This window comes from Martes martes (assembly GCF_963455335.1).
Source record: "Martes martes genome assembly, chromosome: 3".
In the NCBI taxonomy this organism is placed as follows: Eukaryota; Metazoa; Chordata; class Mammalia; order Carnivora; family Mustelidae; genus Martes; species Martes martes.
The window spans coordinates 75209049-75221760 of NC_137890.1; the positions used below are offsets into that span (position 1 = coordinate 75209049).

The 12712-nt window shown below is 38.8% G+C and overlaps 1 protein-coding gene across 1 annotated transcript in view; it reads right to left on the bottom strand.

Moving 5' to 3' along the window:
* The window catches only part of RPL21 (ribosomal protein L21), a 33559-nt gene extending 23074 nt beyond the window's left edge, over window positions 1-10485 (bottom strand). Inside the window, exon 1 of the mRNA XM_080798646.1 lies at window positions 10384-10485. The gene's annotated coding sequence lies outside the window, so the exon portion shown is untranslated. The remainder of the gene's footprint in view (window positions 1-10383) is intronic.
* Between the last annotated feature and the right edge of the window lie 2227 nt (window positions 10486-12712).

Genomic DNA, 12712 nt, shown 5'->3' on the forward strand with positions numbered 1-12712 from the left:
ATGCTCATTTGTTTTGTTTCTTAAATTCCATATATGAGTGAAATCATAATGGTATTTGTCTTTCTCTGACTGATTTATTTCACTTAGCATAAACCCTCTAGTTCTATCCAGGTTTTTGCAAATGGTAAGGTTTCATTCTTTTTGATGGCTGAGTAATATTCCATCATATATATCTATATATATATATATCTCACATGTTTTTTATCCATTTTTCTGTTGATGGACATCTGGGCTCTTTCCATAGTTTGACTGTTGTGGGCATTGCTGCTATAAACATTGGGGTGCAGGTGCCCCTTTGAATCACTATGTTGGTATCCTTTGGATTAATACCCAGTAGCACAATTGCTCAGTCCTAGGGTAGCTCTATTTTTAACTTTTTGAGGAACCTCCATACTGTTTCCCAGAGTGGCTGTTCATAGTATTTTCTAATCCTTTTTATTCCTGCAGTGTCAGCAGTTAGGTTCCCCACTTTCATTTCTGATTTTAGTCATCTGAGTCTGCTCTCTTTTTCTCTTTGTCTTCTGGCTTAAAAATTTGTCAGTTTTGTTGAACTGTTTTCAAAGAACTAGGCTCTGGTTTCCTTGATTCTTCCTGTTCTATTTTCTGTTTGGTTTATCTCCACTCTAATCATTATTATTTCCTTTCTCCTTCCAGCTTTTTTTTTTTTTTTTTTGGACAGACATATGTCACAAGCAGGCAGAGAGAGAGAGGCTCCCTGCTCAGCAGGGAGCCCAATGCGGGGCTCGATCCCAGGACCCTGGGATCATGACCTGAGCCAAAGGCAGAGGCTTTAACCCACTGAGCCACCCAGGCACCCCTCTCCTTCCAGCTTTAGATTTATTTTGCTTTTATTTATCTAGTTTCTTAAGGTGTGCAATTAGGTTATTGATTTGAGAACTTTTTTCTTTTTTAACATAGGCATTCACAGCTGTACATTCCCCTCTGGGTGCTGATTAATTCATTCCATAAATTTGGGGTATATTGTGTTGTCATTTTCATTTGTCTCAAAGTAATTTCTAATTTGTCTTGTGGTTTGTTCTTTGACCCAATTGTTGTTTCATGTAATTTTAAAATTTCCAGATTTTCTTCTGTTACTGATTTTAAGTTTTATTCCATTATGATCAGATAAGATACTTTGATTTTAATCTTTTAAAATTTATTAAGACTTCTGGGCGCCTCAGTGGGTTAAGCCTCTGCCTTCAGCTCAGGTCATGATCTCAGGGTCCTGGTATCGAGTCCCGCATCAGACTCTCTGCTAGGCAGGGAGCCTGCTTCCTCCTCTCTTTCTCTCTGCCTGCCTCTCTGCCTACTTGTGTTCTCTCTCTGTCAAATAAATAAATAAAATATGTTTTAAAATTTATTAAGACTTCTTTTGTGGCTTAACATATAAACTACTCTGGAGAATTTTTTATGTACACTTGAGAAGAATGTGTATTCTACTGTTTTTGAATGGAGTGTTCTATGTATTTCGGTTGTTCCGGCTGGCTTATAGCATTGTTCAAGTCTTCTATTTCATTGATGATCTTTTGTCTAGTTGTTCTATCCATTATTGAAAATGGAATATTGAAATCTCCAACTATTATAATAGCACTGTCTATTTCTCCATTTAATTTTGTCTGTTTTTTGCTTCATATGTCTTGTGGCTCTCTTATTAGGCATTTTTCCTAGGTGCTTCATATGCTTTGGAGATATTTTATTAGGATTTATATCTGGAGGTCCTTGTACATTTTGGAGCTTTTTTATTGGGAATCTTTTATTAGATATAATTGTTATATCTTCTTGATGGCTTGATGCTTTTATAAATATATAATGTCTGTTTTTCTTTTGTAATAATCTTTTTCTTAAATTCTACTTTATTTGATATTAGTATAGCTACCCAACCTTCTTTTGATTATGATTTACATGGCATCTTTTTCCATCTTTTCATTTTCAACCTATTTGAGTCTTTCGATCCAAAATGAGTCTCTTGTAGAGACTATATGGCTGAATCATTTTAAAATGTAATTAATTTAATTCTGTCAATGTCTATCTTCTTATTAGAGAGTTTAATACATTTCATTTAATGTGATTATTGATAAGAAAGTACTGACTCTGGCCATTTTGCTATTTCCTTTCTATATGTCTAATACCATTTTTGCTCCTCAGTGCCTCATTCATGCTTTCTTTTGTGTTTAACTTTTTCAGATTGTACTGTTTTGTTTCTCTTCTCATTTCTTCCCTTATATACATTTTAGTTATTTTCCTAGTGACTACCCTGGCTGTTAATTGTTAACAATTACTGTTATTTGTAAGAATCTGGTTTGAATATATGCTAAGTTAGTTTCAATGACTTCACTCCTGGGGTGCTTGGGTGATGTAGTTGGTTGAGACTCTTGGTTTTGGCTCAGGTTGTGCTCTCAGAGTCATGAGATCGGACCCCATGTCATCGGCATATGGAGACTGCTTGAGATTCTCCTTTACTCTCTGTTGCTCCCACTCATGCTCTCTCTCTATCTAAAATAAGTAAATAAATCTTAAAAAAACCACAACTTTGCTCCTATGTAACTCCATATATGTTATGTCCCCCTTTTATGTTGCTGTTGTCACAAATGATATCTTTCTATATAATGTGTGGATTAAAATAGATAAACAACTATTTTTATGCATGTGTCTTTTATCATATATGAAAAAGAAAAACAAGAAGTTACAAACCAAAAATATAATAATGCTGGCTTTTGTATATATGTATATAGTTACCTTTACTGGTGTTCTTTACATCTTTAGAAGGCTGCAGGTTACTGTGTATTGTCATTTTATTTTAGCCTAAAAGACCCACATTAGCATTTCTTGTAGAGCTGGTCTACTACTGACAAATCTCCTCAGTTTTTGTTGATCTGGGAATGTCTTAATTTCTATTTAATTTTTGAAGAATGTTTTTGTCAAATATAGAACTCTTGGTTGACAGTTTTTTTCTTTCAGTACTTTAAGTTTGTCATCCATTGCCTCTGGCCTCCATACTTTCTCATGAGAAATCAACTATTAATTTTATTGATAATCCCTTGTACCTGAGGAGTTGTCTCTCTCTTGCTGCTTTCAAGATTCTTTCTTAGTCCTGGGCTTTTGATAACTTGGTTATGATATGTCTTAGTATGTATCTCTTGGATTTTATGTTTCTTGGAGTTCATTGAGCTTCTTGGGTGAGAGCTTCATGTCTCATCAAATTTGGGAGTCTTGGCCATTATTTCTTCCGATTTTCTTTCTGATCCTTTCTCTTTCTTCTTAGCTTCTGGGGATACCTATTCTGTGTATATTGGTATGTTTGATGGTATTCCACGGGTCTCATGGACTCTGTCCTTTTTTTTCATTCTTTTTTCCTTATACTCCTCAGGCTGGATAATCTCATATTTACTGGTTCTTTCTTCTGCCTACTCAGATCTGCTTTTGAAACTCTCTAGTCAGTTTTTCGTTTCAGTGATTGCACTCTTCAACTGCAGACTTTTTGTTTGTTTGTTTGTTTTGTAATTTCTGTGTCTTTATTAATATTTTCCATTTGGTGAGACATCATCCTCCTAGTTCCCCCCCCCCAATGGTTTCTTTAGCCATTTGAGTATATTTAAGACAGTTCACTTAAATTCTGTATGTTAAATCCAATGTCTGGGCTTCCTCAAGAACTATTAATTTCTTTCTTCCTATGAATGGTTCTTTCTTTCTTTTGCATGTAATTTTATAATCTTTCATTGAAAACTTAATATTTGGAACTGTATAATGTGGCAACTTTAGAAATCACTCCCCCCTCCATGATATGAATGCCATCAAACATACCAATATACACAGAATCCCCAGAATCCCCAGAAGGTAAGAAGAAAGAGAAAGGATCAGAAAGAACATTTGAAGAAATTAGAGCCAAGACTCCCAAATTTGATGAGAGACATGAAGCTCTCACCCAAGAAGCTCAATGAACTCCCAAGTAATATAAAATCTAAGAGATACACACTAAGACATAACTGAGCTGTTACTGTTTGTTGTGACTATTGTTGCTTGTTTTTTAAAATGACTTTTCCGAACTAATTTTTAAACTATATTTTTTGTTCTGTGTGGCCACTTACGTTTCTATTCCATTAGCTTGCTAGTGAGCTAGTGGTTAGACAAAGATTTCTTTTAATGCCTGGAGCCAAATAACAACAACAACAACACTAAAAACTCTTTTTAGTCTTTTCAGAACCCTATCCTATAATGTATGCTTATAGCTTCTGTCTAAGGTGCCTTGATGCCTTGGTGATACAGACTGACAAAAGGCTTTTCATACTCAAAGTGCTTTCAGTTCTCCTGGAATAAGTAAATCCAGGAAAACCTGGCAGTGGGACACTTGGTGAGCCTTTTCAGAGAGTTGGAGTCCAGAATACAGCACTGAACAGGGGCCTTACGATGGCAAACATCTGTGTGAACATAACAGAAAACTCAGGAAAGAATCTTTCTCTTCCTTTTACTTAACTATTTTTGAAGACCTCTGCTTGATATCTTGGAAACAACTTATGCTTCACCTGCCTATAGCATTTGGTGAGAAAGAATCAGGATGGGCTATTCATTTGTCCTCAGTGTCTTGACATTTTTCAGATACAGAAGATCCAGGTCAACATGGCCCTTGGGAGGCTGGTGCCTGAGACCAGGGTGCTCATGTCTGTGGTAAGCACTTGATGCTATATGCTCAGATTTTATGGGGATATGATTTTGGATCCACTAACCACCAGTTGTCTCACATTCTCTGAGATATGTGGGGTGTCAGATGTTGGGGTGGGATAGAAATGGGATACAAGTGTTTGCTTGGAGTCTGCCCATTGTAAAGGAACATTCCCTATGTCTTCAGAGCTTGAATTCCGAGTTGTGAGCCTGAGGGGAAGATATGAAGTTGTGTTATCTAAACCCAGCACCATTCTCCACATGAACCTAAACTTGCAGAAGGTGGACATGCTCCAGGTTTGACCTAAAAGCCAACTCATTTTGTGATGCCCCTGACGGTTTCCAACTCATTTTGTGATGCCCCTGACGGTTTCCATTAAAAAATGTGTCTACCTTAGGGCCTCTACATCAACCTTGTGTCCTAGGACCCCAGGCAAGGGTGAGAATGTGAAGATCTGTCCCAAGGGAGCCACAAATATTGCAGTTTGGCCACAGCCATCCTAAGAAGACTCTGTCCAAAATAAAAAGCAAATGGGAGAAAACTGCTGACTCATATAGGCCCAAGATCTTTCATTATTACAGGTGTTTATAAGGTTGAAAATACTGTTGTTTTTTTTCCCTACTGATAAGGAAGCCTTCAGATTTTTAAAAAATTGCTAAAATAAGTCATTAATTTAATGACTGACGTAATTCTAACTGCTAGGTTTTGCTTAGGTTCAGACAGAACAAAAAGCATTACAAGTGTGGTTTTGTTTCCTCTTACATGTTTCTGAGAGAACATACCCATGGATTGCTGCTTTAGGAGGAAGCCAAGAGCTCATTTGTGGACAGTATCCAGGATGAATCTGTGTAAAATGCCAATGAAAATACTCCCAGTCAAAACATGAGGTGTGTGGGTGAGCTGTGAACAAAGAAACCGTCATCACACTGAAAGCTTGAAGTACCAAGCAAGAAAGATGACCAAGAAGCAAATGAAGCATCCGACTGAACAATGCCAAGGAGGGCTCAGAGACACAATTTTTAAAAGGGAAAGTACTTGTAAAGAAAACAGAGAAATCAGACCTCAGAAGGATTGGCTCTCCAAATAGAGGACCCAGTAAACATTTGATCACATAAACCACAGAGTTATTAAGGTTTGCAAGTTTATACTAGTGTGTTAATGCTGGCCATAGACAACTTCCTTACATGACTATAGTCATAAAGACCAAGGCATATTCTCAGATATCAACATAGCAAAATCACAAGTAGAATTGCTTTTGTTTGGAAACCAGGTTTACAGGATATTCAATATTTTAATTGCTTGGTGGTCCAAGCCAATGAGGGTGGCCTTGTTATTTTCATTTCAGAAGGCAAAGTACTTTACTTTTTTTCCCAACTGCTGTCTATGAAATGCTCAGTTATGTTGGAAATAGCATAATGTGTCAGTGTTGGCTTCCTGCATCCCTCCTTTGGTCAAGTTCCTGCCATTAAGATGTAGACTTGATAGAAGAGTTGGCTTGTAGTTGTTGTTTTTAAATTCAGTATCATTAGTTGGTTGTTTTGTGTTATTTGGTACAATTACGTAGGAGTTACTAGAGTTGTTGTTTTCATAGAAAGTCCTTTTAATGGTTATCAAAACTGCAGTCATATAACATGGAGGCCTAAAAGTACACCTTTTGAGGGCATTTTGTTCAGTGCTTAGGGTTTATGTTCAGAGGTATTTTATTGCCCTCATCAGATCTGTTGGGATTGAGAACTGGGAAACTACTTCACTCTACCAGGTCAAGCTGAAGTAACTATGATAGTAAGGGTCCCCATGTTGGTTACTGCTCTTGGCTTGCAAGGAAGTGAGACTCAAAATATGTGTAAGAGGAGGATTTCATAAGCCACAGAGCAGACACTAGGCAAGTTTTCCTGGGAGACATTTGTGGCTATCTTTGCCACATGTGAATAGTCCTTCAGAGTGGGCATTTGACACTGAATTCCAGAAGGATTAAACATTGAAATGTATGAAGTCTTCTAGAAATAGAAGACTATCTTTTTTATCTTTGTGTAGGGAAAAATAGTAAAGACATAAGAAGTTCTAATCAGAAAGATAGACATCTCCGACCTTATTAAAATTGAGAACTTTTGTTCATCAAGAGACACCAAAAAGGAAGGGCAAAAACAAATTACGAACTGGGAGAAGATATTTGCAACGCCGGTAGCTGAGGAAGATGGTAGTATTCAGATTAATCCTATAAAACAAACAGAAAAAGACAACCAATGCAGGAACTGTCCAAACAGAGATTTCACAGGGAGAAGAAATACAAAACATGAATAAACACGAAAAATTACTCAACTTCTTTAGTAATGAAGGAAATACAAATCCATGCTGTAATGATATAGCACATAAAACCCACTAAAGGAGCTAAAGTTAAGAAGTCATATAATCACAAGTCTCAAAGATTAATAGAAACTCTTATACACTGCTGATGGGACGATAAATATACCCACCCACTTCGGACACAATTTGGTAATATATTGGTAGTTGAATACTCACATACCCTATAATCCACAACTCCACCAGTACACATGACTTTTGCATGTGTGCATAGGGAGACTCCATAAGGACACACATGGCAAGAGTAAAATATCATATTTCTACCTTCCTTTCTGAAAACATTGGATAGATGCAGACTGCTGAAGTCACCTAGAAGGTTCCTTCTGCATAATAACTCAGGGAAGTGCTTGAGAATGAACAAAGAAGATGTTCATACAACTACCCATTCTTTTTTTATTCTGGATAATTTTAAATATCATCCAACTGGCAAGTCACCTCCAATAAAATATAAACTGAAAATAGATGTTTCTTCTTCCTTGTCTAGACTATTTAATTTTGTTCTCCTGTGCTATTGTCTAGTTCCAAAAGCAGCAGCTTAGTGTGAAATTTGTGGGAAGGATGCTATTCAGAGTTTAACTTCATTATGTAGTAGGTAACCCAGTGAAAATCCAGTAGAAAGAATGTAGATATTTCTAGAAGATGCTAGAAATGTGAAGAATTCATAGATATAATTTCTCTAAAATAGAACATTCAATCATTAGAGTTGGAAATTGAATAAATGAATGGATGATTGAATGAATGGTTCATTCAGAATGCATCATCAGTGCATTGGAAATAATAGACTATGTCACTTGGTCCTAAAAATATTCCTCTAAGGAATTGTTAAGGATATATGGGAGACTTTTAAAAAATAATACCCAAGCTCTAGTTAAATTGAATCAGAATCTCTAGAAGAACTTAGCCATTAGCACTTCTTAAAAGCCCCCAGGTAATTCTAAACTGTAACAGCTCTGTGCACCACAGAGCCATGGCCTGTGCTCCAAGTGGGGTCCAAAGACAACATCACCTGGAATGTGGTTAGAATTTAGAATCTTGGCCTTGACCCAGACCTATTGGATCAGCGTTTGACCAAGTCCCCAGGTGATGCGTAACATAGCTTGAGCAGCTCTGGGTAGTCAGAATTGCTTTCCTTCCTGCATGCCATTTTTCCATATCTTCGATCAGGAAGATTGGGAGAAAGGTCTTTCTTTTTAAGATTCTTATTTCCACTTTAATCCAGAAGCAGCTCAAATTACCATTTTGGTATTTAGTACCAAATACTAGACTTGGTAAATCTGATCATAAAGAAAGAATTGAATAAAAAGGTACATGAAAGAGCTCAACATCATTCATCAGAGAAATGCAATCAAAACTGCAATGAAATATCACCTTACACAACTTAGAATGACTAGTATCAAAAAGACAAGAAATAGTAAGTATTGACAAGGATGTGGAGAAAGGAGAACCATCAGCAGCCACTGTGGAAAATAGTATGGAGGTTCCTCAAAAAAAATAAAATACATAGAACTATCATATGATACAGCAATTTCACTTTTGGGTATTTATTTGAAGGAAATGAAACACTAACTTGAAATATATGTGCACCCCTATGATCATTGTAACATTATTTACAATAGTCAAGATATGGAAACAACCTGTGTCCATTTATGGCTGAATGGATAAAGAGAAAAAATGTATAAAATTCAGTCAAAACACAAGAAAATCCTGCCATTTGTGACAACATGGATGGATCTTGAGGGCATTATGCTAAATGAAATACGCCAAAGGTAGAACGATAAATAGTGTATGGCCTCATGTATACCTAGAATCTAAAGAAATAAAAGCAAAACAAAACTCACCGAGAAGAGAGTGGTGGTTGCCAGAGGAAGCAGTTCAGGGGTGGGGGAAATGGGTGTAGGGGGCCAAAAGGTACAATCTTCCAGTTATAAAGTAAATAAGTCCTGGGATGTAATGTATAGCATGATGACTATAGTTAATAGTACTGTATTGTGTATTTAAAAGTTCCTAAAGAGGCAATCTTAAAAGTTTTTATCACAAGAAAAAAAAATTATAACTACATGTCGTGATAGCATTAGCTAGAATTCTTGTGGCAATCCTTTTGCAATATATACCTATATCAAATCCTTATATTGTAAACCCAAGACTAATATAATGTTACATGTCCATTATATCACAATTTATCTTTTTAAAAAAGATTTTATTTATGTATTTGCGGGGTGGGGGAGGGCTGAGGGAGAGAATCTCAATTGCTGAGATTCTGCAGAATTCTCTGCACTCCATGGTGAGTGCAGAGCCCAATATAGGGCTCAGTCTCACTGTCTTGAGATCATGAACTGAGCCGAAATCAAGAGTTGGGCGCTTAACTGACTGCGCCACCAAGGCACCCCTATGTCTCACTTTAAAAAATAAAGAAATAATCTGCATTCCACCTCCCCATGGGAAAAGTCAGTATCTACAAACTAACTTTGAGAGAAAGTGCCAAGTAGCATCCTCTTGTCCAGCTGCTCCAACATTCTCACCCCCATCCCAGGATGACTTCCCTTTGAACTCCACTTTAAGGCTCAATGCTTTATATTTTTATACTGATTGCTAAAGATTAAGAAAAAAAATTCTTTTTTAAGATTTTGTTTATTTATTTGACAGAGAGAGATCACAAGGAGGCAGAGAGAGAGGGAGAAGCAGGCTCCCCGCTGAGCAGAGAGCCCAATGTGGGGCTTGATCCCAGGACCCTGGGATCATGACCCGAGCCGAAGGCAGAGGCTTTAACCCACTGAGCCACCCAGGTGCCCAAGAAAAAATTTTTATTACAGAAAACTTCAAACATATATAAAATTGTCTAGTATAATGAACCTTCATGTACTAATGATCCACTGTCAATAATTACCAACTCATGGCTAATCTTGTTTCATCCATGCCAGCACCCACTTCCTCCTCTTCTAAATTGTTCTGAAGCAAATCCAATCATTAGCTCATTCATCTATAAATACTTCAGTGTGCATCTCTAAAGGACATAACCTAAATACCATTATGACACTTTAAAAAATGAACAACAGCCCCTTAATACCATCAGTATCCAGTTACTGGTCACATTTCCCCAAATGTCTTACAATTTTTTTCATGTGTTGAAACCCTAACCCTCAGTGTTTCTGCATTTGGAGATACAGTCGTAAGGAGGAAATAAGGTTAAATGAAGCCATAAGAGTGGGGCCCTGGATGAGTAGGACTGTTGTCCTTTTAAGAAGAGGAAGATTCTATGTCAATTATGTCTTAATAAAGCAGGGGGGAAAGTTATAAAGAAATATGGAAATAAATGAAGAAACAAACACCCAAAAACCAAGAGACATCAGAGAGCTCTTTCTACTCACATGTGAGGACACAGAAAGAAGGCAGCCTTCTACAGGAAGAGAAGTCTCACCAGCAGCCGACCCTGACAGCAACTTGATCTTGGGCTTACAACTTTCACAACTGTGAAAAAGGAAATGTCTGTTGTTTAAGCCACCCAGTCTGTGGAATTTTATTATGGTGGCCTGAGATGACTAATACAATTACTGAGCACCTCCTTCCCAGTAGATGCTCTGGGGGGTATTTACGTGGGAGATATATATCTTTACGCTCCATGCACATTCCAGAAGCCCATCCACATACCGGTGCCCCAGCCATATCGCCGAACATGCAGTTTTCTCCAAGTCCCTAACAACCTGGTGCACCTGTTAGCCACCGCCCAGGAATAAGATGGTTAGTCTTTAGACCACTTTCCCTTCCATACAAAGTTAACCAGATGTAATAGCTGAGGCTTTGCCCACTGGGGAGGATTGCCTTCACTCTTCTCTAGACGCCATCCCTGAGTGGGGCTATAGTTGGGTGGCTTATCACTTCTGTCTGGGTCCATCATACCACGTACATCCATTAATAAATTTGGCCTCCACTTTTTCCTCCATAAGTGGCTCCAGGGAACTCCCCTTTAAAGCCATCAGTGTGAGTTGAGAGAGGGGCACTGAGGCCGTGGGAAGAGGCACCATGGCAGCCTAAACCACCCGATCCTGAAGTCTGTGGTTTCCAGATCTGCTAGAGATTGGCCTCGCATATATCATTTACATTTTACAGTGAATCCCACTGAGTACACCCAGGTCATGAGAGTTCAGCTCACATAGTCATTTGTGACCCAGGGTTAGATGTTCAGGCTCTGTTGGGACTTTCAGGCAGTCCAGGAGCTGCTTTTCAAGTGAAAATAGTTGTCAGCAGTTGACTTTATCTGTTTCTTTGTGGGTGTGAACAAGGGCTGCTCACGGCATCTCTGTTGGCCACAGATTCTCCTTCTCTATTGGCTCAACTGCTCAGACTGTTTGTAATGCAGCCTGGACCTGTTTCAAAATCTCCTTACAGGGCACAGGACCTATGCCCTCTCAAAACTGGGAGCCTTGGGCTCCTGGGTGGCTCGGTCAGTTAAGCATCTGCCTTCAGCTCAGGTCATGATCTCAGGGTCCGGGGATCGAGTCACACATTGGGCTCCCCGCTCAGCAGGAAGTCTGCTTCTCCCTCTCCGCCCCCTGTCATGTTCTCTCTCACTCTCAAAAATAAATGGAATCTTCAAAACAAAACAAAACAAAACAAAACAAAAAAAAACGGAGCCTTGTAAGCTACCCAATAATTAGGTCAGAGCAACATATCAAACTATGGTTTGTGTTGCCTCTAAAATCCAAAGAAACCCATGAAGTGTTGTATTTCCTGTGTAGCATTTAGGGTAAGGTGCAAGAACTGTGCCTCTCTTGTAGGAGGAGGTATCCCAGCATGCTCCAGACCACTGGACCCCTATGAACCCCATCGATATAGCAGCCCTGGACTTCCGGGGGGTTATCTCCCAACTCCTTGGCATGCACGTGTCTCACCAGTGTGCCTAAGATGCTTGCCCCGTCCTGCTCCCTGGATCCAGTTAGCATAATGCCATACACGTAATGGACCAGTGTGATGTTTTGCAGAATAGCAAGACAAACAAGTCCCTCCAGATCATATTACGACAGCAGGATTTGATTTAGCCCTGAGGCAAGGCAGTTAAGATACAGTGCTGTCCCTGACACGGGAAGGCGCACCACTTTTAATTATTTTTTGCTGATAGAGAAGGGGAGTAGTGAAAGCATTTTCTAGGTCATTAGCTGCATACCAGGTGCCAGAAAAGTGTTGCCTTTGGAACAGCCAACCCACAGCAACCCGTGGAGAGAAAGCCAGGATAATAAATATGCCAACCACTCTCCAGTCTCCTGCTAGTGCTCCAATGAGCCAAATCCCACTGAAAGCCAACCTAACGGGTCAGCCTGTAGGACACAAGGCAGAGAGGAGAAGGTGGCAATGGGGTCTGCAGATGTAGATGGCAACCACCTCCCCGTACTGGTATGTGGTACAGTACAGTTCACTGGTACATGCCCACCATACTGGTACTTTTGTATATGAATGAATGAATGAATGAATGAACCGTGATCCAATGTTAAAGAAGGGTTCTTTCTCAGACATAGAATTTAAAGAGTCAGGTCACTGAGCAGGAAGCTCTCTGAATCACATTGATTAAAGTTATAATGCCGGAACATGGTGTACTTTCTGACTTTTTAATATATAGTGGAGACAGATCATATACACTAGTCACTGCAAGATTCGAGGTTTGGCAAAGTCTGGGATCCTGTGCTGATTCATCATAGTTTCAGT